Below are 7409 nucleotides of genomic sequence, written 5' to 3' on the forward strand. Positions count from 1 at the left end.
CCAGGTCTGGGTCTGGAAACAGGCCCAGACGAATTTCTTCCTTGTGTCGTTTCATAAAGACAAAACCATGCAGCATGGAATGTACTATTCTGCAACTGCAATACAGCTGGGTGAGACTTATTATGTCCCATTAAGATCATTTCTCCCACTCCCAGGTCCTGTACTATTCACATCAGTTTTGATAAATACTATTATTGTTTAGGAGTGAGATGACAGTGCAATTTGCTGTTATACTAATGCTCAGTACCACACTATGGTAGGATGTGCCCTAGTGCTCACAATTTTCCCTATCATTGAGTGACTGTTTAACTTCAGCTGAGAAAGTAAAACAGCCATTTTCCTGGTCTCTTCCAAAGACAGGAGTCACAAGGAGCTGTCAATCTATAAAAGACCTTTCCTATCAATTAGACTCGAATTGAACTCATGAATACTCTCCACTTGCTTGGATGGGTGTACCTGCAACAGCACTCAAGAATCGTGATATCATCCAGGACAAAGCAATCTTTTTAATCAGCAACCCCTCCATCACTGTAAACATGCACCACTGACACACAGTGGCAGGAGTGTGCACAATCTACAAGATGCATTGCAGCAATTCGTCAAGGCTTATTTGACAGCACTTCCCAAACCCGTAATCTCCACCTGAAACAACAAGGGCAGCAGGCGCACGGGAACACCACTACCTCCAAGTTCCCCTGCAAGTCACACACCATCCAGACTTGGGACATATAGTGGCCATTCCTTCATCGTTGCTGGGCCAAAATCCTGGTTCTCCTATCTAACAGCACTGTGGAAGAACCTTACGACACATACTGCAACGGTTCAAGAAGAAGGCTCACCACCACCTTCTCAAGGATAACTAGGAATGGGCAATAAGTGTTGGCGTTACAATGCCCATATCTCAGTAATATCTAAAAGTTTTTTTTCTGACTAAGTATTTACAACAAAGAAACAGGCCATTCAGCCCAAAAGTGCATGCTCCACATGATCTTCCTCCCACTCTTCTTCATCCAACCCGATCAACATGTCCTTCTATTCCTTTCTCCCGCATGTGTTTATCTAGCTTTTCTTAAATATATCTATTTTATTTGCCTTAACATTCCCACCACTCTCTTAGATCACTACTCATGGAGAGTACTTGCATAGGGATGGGTCATGAAACTTAGCTCCATCTTTGTAGCTGAACATCATAACCATGTCCCCAGACCCATGCACATTGCCACAGGAGATCAGCAAGTTCCCCCATGAAAAACACTCCAGTGCCTACCCTACTGTGCTGAGTTACTCACCCCAATCTCACGAAACTTTCAGTCTCAGAAGATCTTCCTTAGCAAAGAAAAGTCTGTCAGCCGAGGCAATTTATAAAGGGGAGGTGTTAAAGCAGCAAGAGATTCTCATCGTCAGTGGAGGACGGCAGCTGCAGTGCTGTTGCTGGTGACTGAGGTATGAGCGTTTGTGTAATTCCACAGCTATCTTGCCACAATATTGGGAGGCAGACACAAAGCGTCATGAGAAGCTTGTAGTTTGTGCTTCCTAAAAAATTTGCAACTGTTCTCCAAATGAAACACGAGAACCTGATGGTTACAGGAACCTTCACGAATCCTGTGTGGGGGTTGTTTTTGCCCAAGGGCAATAAATCTGATTTATAGAGCTTTTGAAAATTCTGCAATAAATTCACTCACAGGTGACATTTTGATGATGAAGTAAGCCTCTGATCAGTTTGTTTTCAAAAAAAATATTTACTGTGCATTGTTAGGAATATTGTGGGGTTGGAGACAAGTGTATGCTGACCAGCTGTCTCACAGATCTAATCCCGATGCTTACTGAGAGTGCACACAGCTTCAGAAGAACTTGGCCTGGAAAGTTATGGGATTTGACATAATCCACTGTAAGCTGCATGGTTCCACCATTGTTGGACCACCTACACTGGGATGTAAAAACACCAGAAATAGGAGCAGCAAGAGGCCATTTGGCCCCTCAAGCCTGCGCTGCCATTCAATAAGATCATGGCTGATCTACCTTAACTCCACTTTCTTGCCCTATCCACATATCCCTCAATTCCCTCAGTGTCCCTTGGGCTTAACTGTAAATTCTTCCCGACATTCAAAAAGACTGTTCAAAAAAGTCTTGCCTATTACAACCTCAAGATGTCCCAAAGAGCCAATGAGTAACTTGTATTCGACTATCGTAATGTAGGAAATGTGACAGCCAATTTGAGCACAGCAAGCTCCCACACATCAGGAGAGCATCTTGACCTTGTGTCTTAGTATGAACAAAGAACAAAGAACAGTACAGCACAGGAACAGGCCATTCAATCCTCCAAGCCTGTGCCGATCTTGATGCCTGCCTAAACTAAAACCTTTTGCACTTCCGGGGTCCGTATCCCTCTATTCCCATCCTATTCATGTATTTGTCAAGATGCCTCTTAAACGTCTCTATGGTACCTGCTTCCACCACCTGCCCCGACATCAAGTTCCAGGCACTCACCACCCTCTGTGTAAAGAACTTGCCTCGCACATCCCTTCTAAACTTTGCCCCTCTCACCTTAAACCTATGTCCCCTAGTAACTGATTCTTCCACCCTGGGAAAAAGCTTCTGACTATCCAATCTGTCCATGCCGCTCATAACTTTGTAAACCTCTATCATGTTGCCCCTCCACCTCCATCGCGCCAGTGAAAACAATCCGAGTTTATCCAACCTCTCCTCATAGCTAATGCCCTCCAGACCAGGCAACATCCTGGTAAACCTCTTCTGTACCCTCTCCAGAGCCTCCACGTCCTTTTGGTAGTGTGGCGACCAGAATTGCACGCAATATTCTAAGTGTGGCCTAACTAAAGTTCTATACAGCTGCAGCATGACTTGCCAATTTTTATACTCTGTGCCCCGACCAATGAAGGCAAGCATGCCATATGCCTTCTTGACTACCTTATCAACTTGCGTTGCCACTTTCAGTGACCTGTGGACCTGTACGCCCAGATCTCTCTGCCTGTCAATACTCCTAAGGGTTCTGCCATTTACTGTATACTTCCCATCTGTATTAGATCTTCCAAAGTGCATTACCTCACATTTGTCCGGATTAAACTCCATCTGCCATTTCTTCGCCCAAGTCTCCAACCGATCTATATCCTGCTGTATCCTCTGACAATCCTCATCACTATCCGCAACTCCACCAACCTTTGTGTTGTCCGCAAACTTACTAATCAGACCAGCTACATTTTCCTCCAAATCATTTATATATACTACAAAAGAGCAAAGGTCCCAGCACTGATCCCTGCGGAACACCACTAGTCACATCCCTCCACTCAGAAAAGCACCCTTCCACTGATACCCTCTGTCTTCTATGACTGAGCCAGTTCTGTATCCATCTTGCCAGCTCACCTCTGATCTCGTGTGACTTCACCTTTTGTACCAGTCTGCCATGAGGGATCTTGTCAAAGGCTTTACTGAAGTCCATATAGATAACATCCACTGCCCTTCCTTCATCAATCATCTTTGTCACTTCCTCAAAAAACTCAATCAAATTAGTGAGACACGACCTCCCCTTCACAAAACCATGCTGCCTCTCGCTAATAAGATCGTTTGTTTCCAAATGGGAGTAAATCCTGTCCCGAAGAATCCTCTCTAATAATTTCCCTACCACTGACGTAAGGCTCACCGGCCTATAATTTCCTGGATTATCCTTGCTACCCTTCTTAAACAAAGGAACAACATTGACTATTCTCCACCCTCTGGGACCTCACCTGTAGCCAATGAGGATGCAAAGATTTCTGTCAAGGCCCCAGCAATTTCTTCCCTTGCCTCCCTTAGTATTCTGGGGTAGATCCCATCAGGCCCTGGGGACTTATCTACCTTAATGCTTTGCAAGACACCCAACACCTCCTCCTTTTTGATAATGAGATGACTGAGACTATCTACACTCCCTTCCCTAGGCTCATCATCCACTAAGTCCTTCTCTTTGGTGAATACTGATGCAAAGTACTCATTTAGTACCTCGCCTATTTCCTCTAGCTCCACACATAGATTCCCTTTTCTGTCCTTGAGTGGGCCAACCCTTTCCCTAGTTACTCTCTTGCTTTTTATATACGTATAAAAAGCATTGGGATTATCCTTAATCCTGTTTGCCAATGACTTTTCATGACCCCTTTTAGCCCTCCTGACTCCTTGCTTAAGTTCCTTCCTACTGTCTTTATATTCCTCAAGGGATTCGTCTGTTCCTAGCCTTCCAGCCCTTACGAATGCCTCCTTTTTCTTTTTGACTAGGCTCACAATATCCCTCGTTATCCAAGGTTCCTGAAACTTGCCAAACTTATCCTTCTTCCTCACAGGAACATGCTGGTCCTGGATTCTAATCAACTGACATTTGAAAGACTCCCACATGTCAGATGTTGATTTACCCTCAAACAGCCGCCCCCAATCTAAATTCTTCAGTTCCTGCCGAATATTGTTATAATTAGCCTTCCCCCAATTTAGCACCTTCACCTGAGGACTACTCTTATCCTTATTCACAAGTACCTTAAAACGTATGGAATTATGGTCACTGTTCCCGAAATGCTCCCCTACTGAAACTTCGACCACCTGGCCGGGCTCATTCCCCAATACCAGGTCCAGTATGGCCCCACCCCCCATTGGACTATCTACATATTGTTTCAAGAAGCCCTCCTGGATGCTCCTTACAAATTCTGCCCCATCCAAGCCCTTAGCACTAAGTGAGTCCCAGTCAATATAGGGGAAGTTAAAATCACCCACCACTACAACCCTGTTACCTTTACATCTTTCCAAAATCTGTCCACATATCTGCTCCTCTACCTCCCGCTGGCTGTTGGGAGGCCTGTAGGAAACCCCCAACATCGTGACTGCACCCTTCCTATTCCTGAGCTCCACCCATATTGCTTCACTGCACGACCCCTCCGAGGTGTCCTCCCGCAGTACAGCTGTGATATTCTCCTTAACTAGTAATGCAACTCCCCCACCCCTTTTACATCCCCCTCTATCCCGCCTGAAGCTTCTAAATCCTGGAACATTTAGCTGCCAATCCTGCCCTTCCCTCAACCAAGTCTCTGTAATAGCAACAACATCATAGTTCCAAGTACTAATCCAAGCTCTGGTTCATCTGCCTTACCTGTTATACTTCTCGCATTGAAACAAATGCACTTCAGACCACCAGTCCCGCTGTGCTCCGCAACAGCTCCCTGCCTGCTCTTCCTCTTAGTCTTACTGGCCTGATTTACTAGTTCCCCCTCATTTATTTCACTTGCTGTCCTACTGCTCTGGATCCCACCCCCCTGCCACACTAGTTTAAACCCTCCCGAGTGACACTAGCAAACCTCGCAGCCAGGATATTTGTGCCCCTCCAGTTTAGATGCAACCCGTCCTTCTTGTACAGGTCCCATTTGTCCCTGAAGAGATCCCAATGGTCCAGATATCTGAAACCCTCCCTTCTACACCAGCTGTTCAGCCACGTGGTTAGCTGCACTATCTTCCTATTTCTAGCCTCACTGGCACGTGGCACAGGGAGTAATCCTGAGATTACAACCCTAGAGGTCCTGTCTTTTAACTTTCTACCTAACCCCCTAAACTCTCCCTGCAGGACCTCGTCACTCTTCCTGCCTATGTCGTTGGTACCGATGTGTACCACAACCTCTGGCTGTTCACCCTCCCCCTTCAGAATGCCCCCTGTCCGTTCAGAGACATCCTTGACCCTGGCACCAGGGAGGCAACATACCATCCTGGAGTCTCTTTCACGTCCACAGAAGTGCCTATCTGTGCCCCTGACTATAGAGTCCCCTATAACTATTGCTCTTCTGCGCTTTGTCCCTCTCTGCTGAACAACAGTGCCAGCCGTGGTGCCACTGCTCTGGCAGCTGCTGTTTTCCCCTGATAGGCCATCCCCCCCAACAGTATCCAAAACGGTATACTTGTTAGAGAGGGGGATAGCCACAGGGGATTCCTGCACTGACTGCCTGCCCCTTCTAGCGGTCACCCATCTATCTGCCTGCACCTTGGGTGTAACCACTTCTCTAAAACTCCTGTCTATGACGCTTTCTGCCACCTGCATGCTCCTAAGTGCATCCAGTTGCCGCTCCAACCAATCCATGCGGTCTGTGAGGAGCTGCAACTGGGTACACTTCCTGCAGATGTAGTCATCCGGAACGCTGGAAGCATCACGGACTTCCCACATCTCACAGGTGAAGCATTTCACCCCTCTAACTGACATTTCTAGCACTAATTAATAAATTAATTTAAGATAAATAAATAATTAAATCCTTACTAAATTGTTATAATAACTATATGGTCCCTGGTGCTAGATTCCTACTATAAATATAAAATGCTATCTAAATACAGTAATCTCCTCCCTCTGGTTTAGTTACTCTACTTATTAATTAGTTCATTAGGGTTTTAATCAATTTTTATCAATGTTTTATTTTCAAATTCAGTTAAAAAAAATTCCCTACCAGCCAATCAGGTCACAGCTTTCTGTGGCGTCACTTTCAGTTTTTTTTTACCAGAGGTAAGTGTTTTATACTTACCGGTCCGGAACTCTGCCCTCCGAGTCTTCTCCCAGTCAGCTGTGCTCTTTGGAAGCTCTCGGCTCCCCTCAATGAGGACAGGGAGGAAATGAAAGGAGCTCCTCTCTCCCTCCTTACCGAACTTCCTCAGTTACCAAACATCCACTGTTGCACTCTATTGCAACCCAAGTCATCACTCCAGTGCAAACAAAGTCAGCACTGTAAGATGGCTCACTTTTATACTGACTGACTCTAGCCCCCTGAAAACTGTTTTAAGCCACTTCTCAAATTAACAAAGTGCAGCTGCAAGCAGAGCCTGAGTGAACCCTGTTTAAAGCTGGTCTAAAACTCACCTTCTCCAACCCTAACATAAAAAAAAACTGTTAAGTTAATCTGCTAAATAAAAAACAGATTAGATTTAAGATAAAATTAACCTTTAATTATCCTCAGTTACCAAACTTCCATTGTAGTACTCTAATGCAACCCAAGTCAGCACTCCAGTGCCAGTATTGCATATCTGCTATTGCAATCCACTGTAAATGGATAGGCAGAGACTCACATATTGTGGCAAACTTTGTGATTGTCTTTTTCATCCTGCAGGTTGTTCTTTTAACTTCAAACATTTCACTGATTTGCTTCTTTCTTTCTTTGGGCCTCCTTATCTCGAGAGACAATGGATACGCGCCTGGAGGTGGTCAGTGGTTTGTGAAGCAGCGCCTGGAGTGGCTATAAAGGCCAATTCTGGAGTGACAGGCTCTTCCACAGGTGCTGCAGAGAAATTTGTTTGTTGGGGCTGTTGCACAGTTGGCTCTCCCCTTGCGCCTCTGTCTTTTTTCCTGCCAACTACTAAGTCTCTTCGACTCGCCACAATTTAGCCCTGTCTTTATGGCTGCCCGCCAGCTC

The 7409-nt window shown here is 45.5% G+C and overlaps 1 protein-coding gene across 2 annotated transcripts in view; it reads right to left on the reverse strand.

Annotated features, from left to right (window-relative positions):
- The window catches only part of LOC137384852 (carboxypeptidase A1-like), a 31466-nt gene extending 24609 nt beyond the window's left edge, over window positions 1-6857 (reverse strand). The window contains exon 1 of one of the 2 annotated variants that reach the window (XM_068059438.1): window positions 6528-6857. The gene's annotated coding sequence lies outside the window, so the exon portion shown is untranslated. Of the gene's footprint in view, window positions 1-1289; window positions 1440-6527 lie in introns of those variants that run through there. The other variant, XM_068059437.1, reaches the window with a different exon arrangement.
- Window positions 6858-7409: the final 552 nt, after the last annotated feature.

This window comes from Heterodontus francisci, chromosome 27, assembly GCF_036365525.1.
Source record: "Heterodontus francisci isolate sHetFra1 chromosome 27, sHetFra1.hap1, whole genome shotgun sequence".
NCBI lineage: Eukaryota > Metazoa > Chordata > Chondrichthyes > Heterodontiformes > Heterodontidae > Heterodontus > Heterodontus francisci.